The following is a 12,700-nucleotide window of genomic DNA, read 5'->3' as shown; positions in this document are numbered from 1 at the left end:
ATTACATTATAATGAAATTATCTGTGATCTCCTTGAGGGTAGGAACTATATTTGTATCCTTGTGCCTAATAACAGAACTCAAGAGCTTCCTGTGAGGCTTGCTTTTCTATAAATGCGACATAATCTTCTTCATCAGCTATCTGAGATTGCATTTCAGCTCAAGAAAAATTTGTAAAAATTATACTCCAGATCACATTTTCTTTTGTTAATTTTCTGTGGATCTCTGATAGGGTATCATTTGCAAACTAAACCCCCTATCCACTTCCTAGTTCTACCAAGGCCGCTATCATATATTTATGTGGCATAGCTGTGGTTTGACTTCAACCATCACCCATATGCCAATGACTCCTAAATCCTTTTTTGTAGCCCTGACTGCTGTCCTAATCTGATTGTTTTTGTACATCTTACCCCTTGTATGCAAGTGTTTCTTGTCCTCATGGTACAGGGTTCCTAGTGCTGTGAGGTCTCCAACACCCAGGACATGTCATTCAGGGTTGATGAGGAGGAAAACTACTCTCTGATTTCTCATTTGGATGTAGTGTGTAGGTTTAGGGAGGGGAGCAAAGGGGTGCTGGTTAGGTTAGCATAGAAATGAAGTAGCAGAATGAAAAGGTGGCCCTATCAGTTTCCTATGGCTGCTGTAACAAAGCACCACAAACTTAGAGACTCAAAGCAACACAAATTTATTCTTTCATAGTTCCGGAGGTCAGAAGTCTGAAATCAGTTCTGTGGGCTAAAGTCAAAATGTCAGCAGGGCCGGTTCCTCCTGGAGGCTCTGTCTGAGGGGAGAATCCATTTCCTTGCCGTTTTCAGCTTTTAGAGGCTGTTGGAATTCCTTGGCTCCTGACTGTGTCACTCCAACCTCTGCTTTCACTGCCTTCTCCCTTGACTCTGACCCTCCTGCCTCTGTCCCATGAGGACGCTTGTAACTACACTGGCCCTATCTGAATGATGCAGGATAACCTCCCCATCTCAAGATCCTTAGTTTAATCATATTGGCAATGTCCCTTTTGCCATATAAGATAACACCTACAGGTGCTGGGGATTAGGACATATTTGAGGGGCCATGATTCAGCCTACAGCAGTGGTCCGGGGTCAGGGTGGGGATACAAGCAAAAGTCTCGCCACTTCTAGTGGATGGAGATCCAGAATCATTGATTTTTAGCAGGTGTGAGGGTCAACGGGTGTGTGTGTGTGTGTGTGTGTGTGTGTGTGTGTGTGTGTGTGTGTGTGTGTGTGTGTGTGTGTGTGTGTGTGTGTGTGTGTGTGTGATGGAAGAAAAAGTGTTGCTATTAATACTGTTTCTAGGTAATAGAAAATTAACAGCGCCAAGGGGAAAAATTCTAGATAGCTTTTTTGTGTAAAAGTAAACCTTAGAGTCGTTTATATGAACTGCCTCTGATTTATGCCTAAATATCTGACAGCAAAATAATATTTTCTAACTAATTAACTTGTCAGATTATTATTTAAGTTTTGTTTTTAGCTCTTTTTAAAAAAAATTTATTTATTTATTTTTGGCTGTGTTGGGTCTTCGTTTCTGTGCGAGGGCTTTCTCTAGTTGTGGCGAGCGGGGGCCGCTCTTCATCGCGGTGAGTGGGCCTCTCACTATCGCGGCCTCTCTTGTTGCGGAGCACAGGCTCCAGACACGCAGTCTCAGTAGTTGTGGCTCACGGGCCCAGTTGCTCCGCGGCACGTGGGATCTTCCCAGACCAGGGCTCGAACCCCTGTCCCCTGTATTGGCAGGCAGATTCTCAACCACTGTGCCACCAGGGAAGCCCTAAGTTTTGTTTTATTACAGTATGTTCAGGTGTCTGCTTCCCACCTGAACAAAGTAGGAGGTGTTGTCAGTAGCTCTGATGAGCTCTCCTCTTAATGGGACTTTGAGCCTGGGCTTCAGGACTCCGAGCAGAGGAAGAGGGAGATGTTTATAACATGCTTGTTTCTCTTGCATCCCTTTTTCTTTAAAAGGCGGTGTAGTTAAGGGAAATGACTGGTTAATGAAAAAAAGTGGAAAGAAATTCCTTCATTTGAGAAGCTTGATAGCCATATAAAATGCATGTACATCGAAGCAGAAGGTCTGCTAACAAGGCAAATGGGATTAAGGGGATCATTGGAAGATGTCTTAGTTTGATTTCCCCTCCAGAAGCAAATTTTGAGGCAGGCATTTGAGTAGGCAAATAGGGATGTGTTTACTTTAGACTGTCTCTGGGAGTTGCTTAAGGAGGACAGCTGGGCATTTATCCATCCAGTCTCGTTCTCCCCTGGCTGAGAACCATCCTGGAGCTTTTGTCCCCTGTGCTTCCTGGCTGCACATGCAGACTGTAGGGCCTCAGCACTGGGGAAGGACTGGAGGCAGAAAGTTGGAAGATACCTAGGAGAGCACTGTCAGCCCCAGGGGAGTCTGCACCCCCTCCACCAGTCCTCCAGTTGCAGCAGAAAGCAGAGTGGCGGGCAGGATGTAACGTAGGGTGCCAAAGGAAAGACCTCTACTCTAGCCTATGATGGCATCTGTCTATCAAGAAAAAGATACTGAGTGTTCCTAATAGAACAGGCTTGGCATACCCATTAATATAGCTGTCACCTCCCAAAGCCTCTGTTCCCTCATGTGTGAAATAAGAGCAATGATTCCTCCTTTTTAGGACTGTTACGTGAAATAAAAGAGATAATGTATGTGACATGTTCTGCATGGGACCTGCCTGTACCCACAAATGAGAGGAGCTGTGCTAAAAAGAAAAAAGAGACAGCAAAAACCAACCAATCAAAAACAGAAGAAAGAGAAAGGAAAGAAAGAGGAAGAAAAGAAAGATCATTAATTGTTATGTGAGACATCTGTTAGGAGATACAGTCATGCATGTTCGTATTTCTTGCCAAATAATGTTTGTGACTGTTTCACAGCTCAGGGCATAGAGTCACACACGTTTCACTCAAGTCCCCGGCCCTGAGTTCTTTCTGCTCCCCGACTCCGCTTTCCATTTTTCTGGCAGAGTTTCTGACTTCAGATGCACACAGGGTGCTTTAGGACCAGCAGCATGACCCAGCCAGCCTTGTGGACAAGGGCCCAGCCCAGCTCTAAGGGAGGAGTTCTGGCTTCTTACCCAAACCTCAGGTAACAGAGATGCTCTAGGTCATCGACCAGGTTCTCATGTAAGGTCCAAATCACCACTAGGTAGTAAATGCCCTTTTCACCTTGGGGTGGACATTCGCTTGTTCACTGATCCTTGGAATACAGATAGTACTGAATCTCCCGTGGGCCGGCTGACCCCAAGACCCATAAAGAAAGTTGGTGGAATGATCCAGGCTGATTTCAGGCTCAGTGATGCCAGAAACACTGATGCTGGGGGCACAACCTGCTCCTGATTATATGACACTGATAAGGAGCTTCCAGTTCAGAAGGCCAAGTCACTGGCAAAACCTGCAAAAAAGGAGTTGTACAAGCTTTGCAGTAGAAACAAATAAAGGCTGCCAGACCAGCCGTGTCACCACTTCCCTGGAATAGGAAAAGCTGAAGCCATGGCCAGAGCACTTGACGTCCTGGCTGCAGAGGGACACACCCGTGCCCCACACATGCACACGGGTGCTGATGAAGGAGGATTTGGACGCAGCTATTTTCATGACTGTCTCAGAGAGAAGATGTAGAGCCAAGACTCCATAAAGCTCCAGTGGGATCCATGTTGCTAATCGTCTTGCTGCACAGCTTCCCTTGTGTGCCTTGTGGGAGGCGGCACGTTTTGATGAGTCTGGATCAGGAGACCCGAGCTCTCCTGACTGATTAAAGCAGGAGCATGGACTCTTTTCTGCTTCCTCTTGTGGTGACACGAGACGAAGAGGGCCCTCTGATGACGGGAATAGGGCGGACATGGAGGAGGGAAAGGCACAGGATCTACCCTGAGCTCGGATGCTTGAGGCACCCTAGCCTTGGGCTTCCTTGGTCACGTGTTTTAGTAAGATTTTCAAAGGAGACTTTAACTACAGTGGGTTAAGAGCACTGTCTCCTTCCACTGTGATTGCCTTTACCCTCACGTGGAGGGGTGTTGGCATAGCCAGAAGCATTTTGGGGATCAGTCAGGGGAAGCGGAGTTGGGGACACATTTTATATGGGCTTAATAAGATACATTTATGCGATTTTACAGTCACTTCCATATATACGTGTATCTGGTAGTCAATTACTAAACATATATTATTATGCTAAGCTATTTTTCAGTTATTAAAATTTGTAATTTCTATAATATACTTTTCTTATTCTAAAAAATATCCCCATTTATATTTAATTTTGTTTTATAATTTGTACTTATTTAAAAAGGGCTTCTAATTGTGTAAGCTCAGACACCACAAACCTGGATCTGCCCTCCTACACCCCCCGTACAAGGAAACACCCGTCCCTCCCTCGCTCCCTCCCTCCCTTCTTTCCCTCCTTCCTTCGCCTCTCCTCCTCCTTTTTCTTTTAGAGCCTATGGCGTTACAATATTTACCTGACTTTCTGATTTCTCGCTCCTATTTCACTTTCTCATAGAATCAAGGGGAAAACGTTTCCTGTATATAAGAGATTAAATAAGATTTTAAAGAATGGTTTGACAACCCAACCACCATGTAAAATGCTGTTCCCATAAAAGAGTGTGCCCTGTGTTATAAACTGCCAACTCAGAAGAACCTTCTGGATGATCCGTGTCCTACACGGTCTGGCCTCTGCTCTCTGTTCTAGCTCATTCCCTACCCTCCTCTGAGGACACCCTGCAGGCCTGCCCTTTGAAGTCAGGCCCCCAGGCCACATTATCTTCCACAGCCCTTTGTTTCTGCATTTAATATTCCTTGCTTGGCTTCTCTTTATTCTTCTTTTACTAAGAATGCTAACAAACAAAGTGGTCAGGTTTCTTAATCCCAAGTGAGTAACAAATAGCATGTTACTATCCAGGGAGAAGTTTCAAGAGGCAGTCAGACTGAAAATTGCAAGAAATAAAGTCTCCAAAGTGAATAAAGAGACAGGAAAAAAATCAAACACAGAAAACTAAAATAATAATACAGTGTTCTGAGTCTGTAATATAGGCCCATTTCCTTTCGGAGCAAACAGGTGTTTACATTTCAAAGTGCATGAGGGCAACATGGGATCAGTCATATTCATGTGACTAACATGGGCATTTGGTATACAAAGTGCAGAAAATGTGAAAAATTTTCATCCAACAAGGTATATATTCTAAAGTTTTTTTTTTTTTTACAGAATCTCTGTGGTGCAGGAGGCTTACATAATTCTTCAGTAATGTTGATCAAACAACATGGTATTTTATTAAATTGAATCTGGGGGAAGTGTGGCATTATGGTTATGACTGAGATTTGATGTCAGACAAGCCTGGTCATAGTTCTGGTTCTTCCACCTAATTAGCTATGGACCCCTCTGAGCTTCATTTTCCTTGTATAAAATGCGGATCATCGTCTACCTCGTAAGATCTTGGAGAGATTGTCTATTTCTTAATTCTTATCTGCTAAGGATTCATAGAATGGTTGCCGTGTGAAGCTTTTTGCAGGATCATTTTCCAGTCGGTTCCTGGCTCGTCATTCAATTTGTAGCCCAGCGTTGCAAGAGTATAGCACTTTGTCAGCTGCTTCGGCATTAATAGACATGAAAATACTTGTTAAAATATGTTCCTTGTTTTTTTAGGTTTGTTTTCTTTGATGTGTTTTCTTATGGGAATAATGGGAGAATAAGTTGCACTCAGAATAAAATCCAAACTCCCTTTGGGCCCTGCCTACCTCAGTCAGCTCACCTATGCCCTTCTGAGCTAAGCTCAGACGCTTAACGTCTGTAAACGTCAGAGTCCTCATTTTTAAAGTGGGAATGGGCACCCATAGAGATGGTTCTGTTGATTAAATTGGATAACTCCTGTAGGGAGCTTAGCTCAGTACCTGCACATGGTCAGTGTTCGAGAAAAATTCTTTCCTGAGAGTCCCTGTAAACCACATTCATCTTTAATCAGATCCTGTGGTCATAGAGAGCTTTGGATGTGACTAACAGAAATAAACGGCAATTACTGACTGGAGCCTGAAAAAAATAGCTTATAGAACTGAGGGAAGAGCTGACTGAGGGAAGAGGCCTTAGGGGCCTGCAGGAACCAGGGCAACTGAGGGTCTTCAAAGCAAGAACGAGTGAGTAAACCATCCTGTGAGGTGCTGCACTGCTGACTGCACAGCCTCTTGTCCTGTCGCCCCTGAATGCCCACGAGGGAGGTTCAGATGGCCCAGCTCGGGTTTGGGCCCTCCCCCGTGGTAAGAAGAGTGAAGTCTGGGGTTGGCCGCCCCACCGAAGCCTTGAGGACAGGACACTGGACAGACAAAACTACCTATTGTTCTCCACAGACCTATAGCTGGGTGTTTCTGAAGACCTGCTAAGCCACTTTCTCTCAACTGACTTCTCAACTTCCTCTTTGTCAAAATTTAATTGCCTTTTATAAGAACTCAACTTCATTTCCTCCCATCTTCCTAGACAGTCATTCCTTTTTCTGAGTAACTTCTATGTTTATTCACTCATACATTCATTTAGTAAACAGATATTTACTGAGCAACTACTAGGTGTCATTTTCTCTTCTGGGGGCTGGTTTACCTCAGTGAACCCAAGAAATCAAGGACATACCTGAGTTGGGGGGGGCAGACAACCAAACAGAAACAAATAAATAGATGACATCAAGTGGCAACAGGGCTAATGACAAATCACTAATGAGAACGACCATAAGACAGGGAAAGGAAGGAGTGAGGAGTGTGTGGAGGTGCTGTTCAGATCAGGTATGCATGTTTGGATGAGTCTGTCATTCAACTGCTCCCATTCTGATTAGTTTATTTGCTTACTTGTCTGTCATAAGTGACTAGCTGGCTTGCCCTGTCTAGCCGGTGAGCCCCTTAGGGGTGAAGTCATGTCATTCATTTCTAGGGCTACCCCCTGCCTCACTGTGGATGCTAAATTAGTGTTTGTTGAATGAATGGATAAACACACACCCCTTATGTGTGGCTATTGGATGACTGTATTTTTCTGCTTGTGAGCCAGCCAGCCTTTCTCCCAAGAGGGGCATCGCAGGTGGCCTGGAATTCCTGCACTCATCAGTTCTCTGTTGTTGACTGACCAGTTAGCTGAATAAGACATTTCTCTAACCCCCTATTTAGTGGATCTCTCTTCTCTGGAATCAGGTTGGTTTCTTTGTGCTATTATTGTTTTTATTTTCTCATAACGTGCTTTTTGAATTTACGACCAGGTCTGAGAAAGAAATGAGAAAAATATCTATTCCTCACAACTTGAGCCCCAGAGTCATGGCACCAGAATGAATCATGGCATCTGAAGGAAGCTCAGGAGAGCACCTAGCCCAAGTGAGGTTGTGCCGTGAGAAACAGGGGCAATAGCAATGGTCCTTTGAGGGAAACTGGATTCCTATTAAATCTGCTGCCTCCATACTTAACGTCCATGTTTCCTGAAGTGGAAAGTACTAAATTAATCCTCATTTAAGTACTCAGTCTAAAAGTAGAAAACAAGACAATGAAGTGCTTTAAAATATTTTTATTAAACATTTGTGTAAAGTAGAGCCAGTGTTGATTGCACGATGTTCAGACGTGGCCTCCACCCTAGCAGGATTCATGGCTTTTTACTTCAGACCAGTGAATGGACTGCCATTGACACAGCTCTCTGGTTGTGATGGTAGCTGGGTTTATAAATGGTCAGCTGTGCTGTGAATATATTTAGCTTATGCTAAGTGCCGCTGAGAGGATGAACATCATCTGTTTCCAGTTGAACTGTGTTTTGGAGCACGGTACATTTTTTTCTAAATGAATAAATATTAAGCCTTTTTCACTTCCAGAGGAAAGTTAGGGTTAGATGCTGAAATTCAAATTACTAGACTTATTAAATCAAATTAAAATGAAATGTAAAAAGCCATTTGATTCTATTTATAAGTACTTGTCAGGATACACTGCTCAGTGAAAATGCCATGTTTTGGGTAAACAATTAGATACCAACACTAAGATCAGAAACCATTTCATTCGCTGTTAGCATGAATGGATGGAATGGCTGACTGACCAGGTAGTTAGAAATAATGGTTAAGTGGTGTTGGTAACTGTACAATATCTTCATATAACATTTAAAACCTTTTAAAGCAGTTTTTATCCAAATGTTTTCAGACTTTCATATCATAGACCTTGAAGTTTGTGGATGCAAACCAAAATATATACGGTGACTATTTTAAACGCTGTCACCATTAGAAAAGGATTCACTTCAGCCTTCTGAAAAAGCTGATTTGGCTGGCCGTATGCATTTGTTCATAAACAGTAAACTTCCTGATAGAGATCTTAAAGGAAAAGTTAAGAACCAACTTGAAATGGATGTCAAAAGGGATTTTAGAGTGATTACATACATTCTCGGAGTATAGAGATCTAGTGATGCTAAGTGACTGCTCCAAAGTTAGCCCCCTGCTAACTAATGGCCACACTGGGGTTAGACCCCAGGATTCCTGACTTCCACACCTGTGTTCTTTCCACCTTATCCCCTTGTCTCCCTGACATGATCGTTTGAATTAGCAAGATATGCATGTAGTCTACAAAATTTCTGTATCTGTTTCAGTGAAATCAGCTATTATATAAACAATGCATATACACCCTGTGGATTATTTACACCTGCTTTCCCATGTGTCCTTGCGCCTCCCACCCCACCTCCATCATTTTATCAATCGCTGGGAAAAAATAGGTAAGATAGGCTGTTTCAGTGTGCCTCTGTGAGCAAATCAGTGAGACTTGTCCAGTGGCATAGAGAACAGGCAGAGCTTTGATAGCTCTTGGGTGGTGTCCTCTTCTCCTGGTCTCACCCAGCTGACTTGGATGCCAGTGACAGGCTTGGTTTTTAATGGCCTGTCCACTCTGACACTAAAGAAAGCCTTTGGGGCCCTATGTCTGGTCAGCTCTGGTAAACTGCTTATTTATTCACCTTGACACTTTAAGTCAGCATCTGTGTTTTGTTTTGTTTTCAGTAAAATCTGAAGCTCTGGAACAGAGTGAACTATATATATTTTAAAATGTAAAACACTGTGAATTCATTTGACTTAATCCCACATCTTAACAGTGGAAAAGCCTAAAATATCACTTTTCAAATTGTAATGCGCTTATATGTTAACAAAGTAACTATGAGATAAAGGAAAATATACAAAAACCATTTCACAGATTTTTTGTTTTAGTTAAAAAAAATCATGCTTGGAAAGATTACATTATATTAAGCCAAAATATCTTTTAAATATCTATATTATTAAAATGTACAGATTAGTGTAGTAAGAAAAAATTAAGAATCTGTCTTACATCAGAACTCTTATATTGCCAGAACTAAAAATAGCATAACAACTACTATTTATGGTACATCCAGAGGTTCAGTATTGCCTGAGGGTCCTTACCACTGAAATATATCGCCTCTAACTATGTTCAAAGGGACAAATCTCTTAACTCTTTGGTAAAGTTCCTAGTTTTGCTTTAACTGTGTTCAGTTCCCTGTTAAATGCTTGGAGGAATATGAGTCCTTGGTTTATTGACTGAGATGCATTTTGCAATGATTAGTACAACATCAAATACACAGAAATTGGTGGAATATTATTTTTTTCTAACATGTCAGTTGGAACATCTTTTCTTCTCGAATTACTACAATTGATTCTTTTTAATAAAAAGGAGGATTTTTAGAAACCCCCAAATTCTGCATTTCTTGGTATTTATTCCTAATACAGGTAACACTCTGATATTTAAGAGTTAAATGATATGAGTTGGGAATTTTGTTTCTTTTTTTTTACAGATCTCCCAAGAGGGCTTTGACCCTGTTGATAGTTTTGAAACTGTAGTAGGTAGACTAATTAGATTGTCTAAAAACTAGTGTTCCCAGAGTTTTAAAATACACTTTTTCTCAAAGAGAGGTTATAAATGCAAGAAACACAATCTGAGAGACCACCCCCTCCCCATGTCCGTTGGCGATGGGATTCAGCAGACCACACCCCCTTCCTCCTAGCCTTCTCAGTCAGATACACTGAGCCGCACTCCTCACAGGCTCCCTCCCATACAGCCTCCTCCTGGCTAACAACTTTGATCATTCCTTTCTTCTGAACTATGAATCTAACCAATACATTACTCTCACTTATTGACCTATTTATCGTGATTTCTTATTGTTACATTATGACACTGTGTCTGCTAATTCTTTTTGGAATGTACCTAAACTTTGGTACATCTAAAAGGAGGCTCATTTGGTGCTTGTTCTGAAGTGCAAAATGAAGACCCGTGTTCCTGACTGTCCCTTCCCTTGGATCTGTATTCTCTTCCAAGGAGTTTATAAATATCAACAAGAGGTCAATGCCAGACTCCCCATTTCTGCCTCTGATGCCTTTTCTAGGCAAGTCCTTTCTGGAGAGCTCTACCTCTACCCCACTTGCACTCCCTTCCCCAAAGGGGTTATTGATAACTAAGGCCAAGTCGTGGGATGCCTCGCGGAGTTCTGCCAGTAAATATGTGGGGATAAATGACCTTTAAAAAATCCTTTAAGATTTTTTCATTCAACATATTTATTTTGCCTGTTTTCTTTTAGATCATCTCAGCTTTGGTCCCTTGGAACCACCCACTAGCGACAGTCATAAAGTAAGTATACATTTTAAATTTTCTTTCAGTCGCTGTAAATGGAAATCTCAGTTTTGTTCAGTGGTTTTCACCAGAGACAGTTTCATTCAAATATTTTATCAGTGAATAGTAGTATAATAAATGGGAGTTTGGGGGCTTCCCTGGTGGCACAGTGGTTAAGAATCCGCCTGCCAATGCAGGGCACATGGGTTCGAGCCCTGGTCCGGGAAGATCCCACATGCCGCGGAGCAACTAAGCCCATGAGCCACAACTGCTGAGCCTGCACTCTATAGCCCGCAAGCCACAACTATTGAGCCCGTGTGCCTAGAGCCCGTGCTCCACAACAAAGACAAGCCACCACAATGAGAAGCCTGCACATCACAACGAAGAGTAGCCCCCGCTCACCACAACTAGAGAAAGCCCGCACGTAGCAGCGAAGACCCAATGCAGCCAAAAATAAATAAATAACTAAATAAATTTATGGAAAAATAATGGGAGTTTCATATACAGGAAAGATAATAAACCCTCTCTTTAAAATTTGTGAAAAGGATAATGGATAGAAATTAAATAAATAAGGCACTGCTTATCACTCTTGAATATTGCCCATAGCATAATAAAGTATATCTGCAGCCACCTAGTGGAGTGTTTTTCATGTACCATCTTCATCCCAGGCAGCTGCCAGAGTCCTCTCAAGGGGCATATTACAACAGCTTCTTCTTCCATTTTAAATTGGGCCATAGTCCAAGAAGTATCTCAAATGGCATTAAGCACCAATTAACATCTAGCAGAGAGTTTAGCACCTAATGGGCACATAATAGAAATTTATTGGAGGATGAATGGGTGGATTAATTAATTCATCAATTTTATGCTCTTTGAGGTCCTCACTAGTGTGAGGCAATGTGGTGCACTGGTTAGTGCCCCAAATCTGGAGCCAGATTCTTGGGTTCAGGTCCTGGCTCTGCCACTTACTAGCTTCATGACTTTTGTCACAGGTCCAAACCTTTCAGTGCCCGGGGCTTTCCATCCACAAATTGGGCTAATTAAAACTACCTCTCTTGTTGTTGTTGTTGTTATGAGGTTATTACAAGAATTAGATGAGTGAATATTTACAAAATGCTTAAAATAATGCCTGGCATGTGGTGATCTCTATAAAATGTTTGTTGAATAAATTAAAATATATTAAACATATAGGGATATTTTGAGGTTCCAGATTTAGAGATTGAAAAACTGGTTTAGCCTAGAAGCAATAATGCTCTAGTAGCAATAAATATATCTACCACTCAAATCCTGGTTTCAATATTATTTCCCAATAAAAAGAACCAGAGAAGTGGCTGATTGAGGACTGGGGCAAGAAATATGCAAAATGAACCTGGAGTATCTTATAGTGCCAAAAAGTACTAAAAGAAAAAAGGTAAAACAAAAACAAAATCTCGTAATGATGACTGTGACACAATGTATGTTGAAAGGATATAGGAGCCAACTAAAAGTTCTCCCAGTGGCCAAAATTGGAACAATTTGAACCACAAGATAAATAACTAGTATTGAGGTATAACCCAAATCTGATAACTATCTATTCTGATATAAATAAATGATTGGATAAATATATGAGGAAAATAGACAAATCTCTTATGCAGAAAAATTCCAAATAATGTATGTAGATACTCTGCTATATGGGAGGTAAAGCATAACTCTGGATGGGGCTGCACAGAGTTTCTTTCTTCCAAAGAGCACAGTATGGAAAGGGAGTGAGATTTTTTTTTAAAAATGAGTAACTTACAATAGAGAAACCTGACAAACACTACCTCAAGCCAGGTAGTCAAGGTTAACATTAACAGAGATATGCCATATTGATAGTAGGTATCCTTCACATCATGTGAGATGACAATGGCATTTGACCTCTGTGATCTTCCTCCCAAAACATATTACCCCAGTCTAATCATGAGAAAAACATAAGAGAAATTTCAATAGAGGTGCATCCTACAAAACACCTGAATAGTCCTCAAAACTGCCAAGGTCATCAAAAACAAAGAAAGTCTGAGAAACTGTCACAACCAAGAGAAGCCTAAGTCAACTGGCCAGCTAACTGTAAGGTGGTATC

The 12,700-nt window shown here is 41.8% G+C and overlaps 1 protein-coding gene across 6 annotated transcripts in view; it reads left to right on the top strand.

Moving 5' to 3' along the window:
- The window catches only part of NCALD (neurocalcin delta), a 432,659-nt gene that overhangs the window by 235,553 nt on the left and 184,406 nt on the right, over positions 1-12,700 (top strand). For 4 of the 6 annotated variants that reach the window (XM_060127588.1, XM_060127587.1, XM_060127590.1 and 1 more), the window contains one exon: positions 10,574-10,623. The gene's annotated coding sequence lies outside the window, so the exon portion shown is untranslated. Of the gene's footprint in view, positions 1-5,212; positions 5,271-10,573; positions 10,624-12,700 lie in introns of those variants that run through there. The other 2 variants (XM_060127589.1, XM_060127592.1) reach the window with 2 other exon arrangements.

This window comes from Lagenorhynchus albirostris, chromosome 17 (assembly GCF_949774975.1).
Source record: "Lagenorhynchus albirostris chromosome 17, mLagAlb1.1, whole genome shotgun sequence".
In the NCBI taxonomy this organism is placed as follows: Eukaryota; Metazoa; Chordata; class Mammalia; order Artiodactyla; family Delphinidae; genus Lagenorhynchus; species Lagenorhynchus albirostris.
This window is presented reverse-complemented; position numbering and strand designations above follow the sequence as displayed.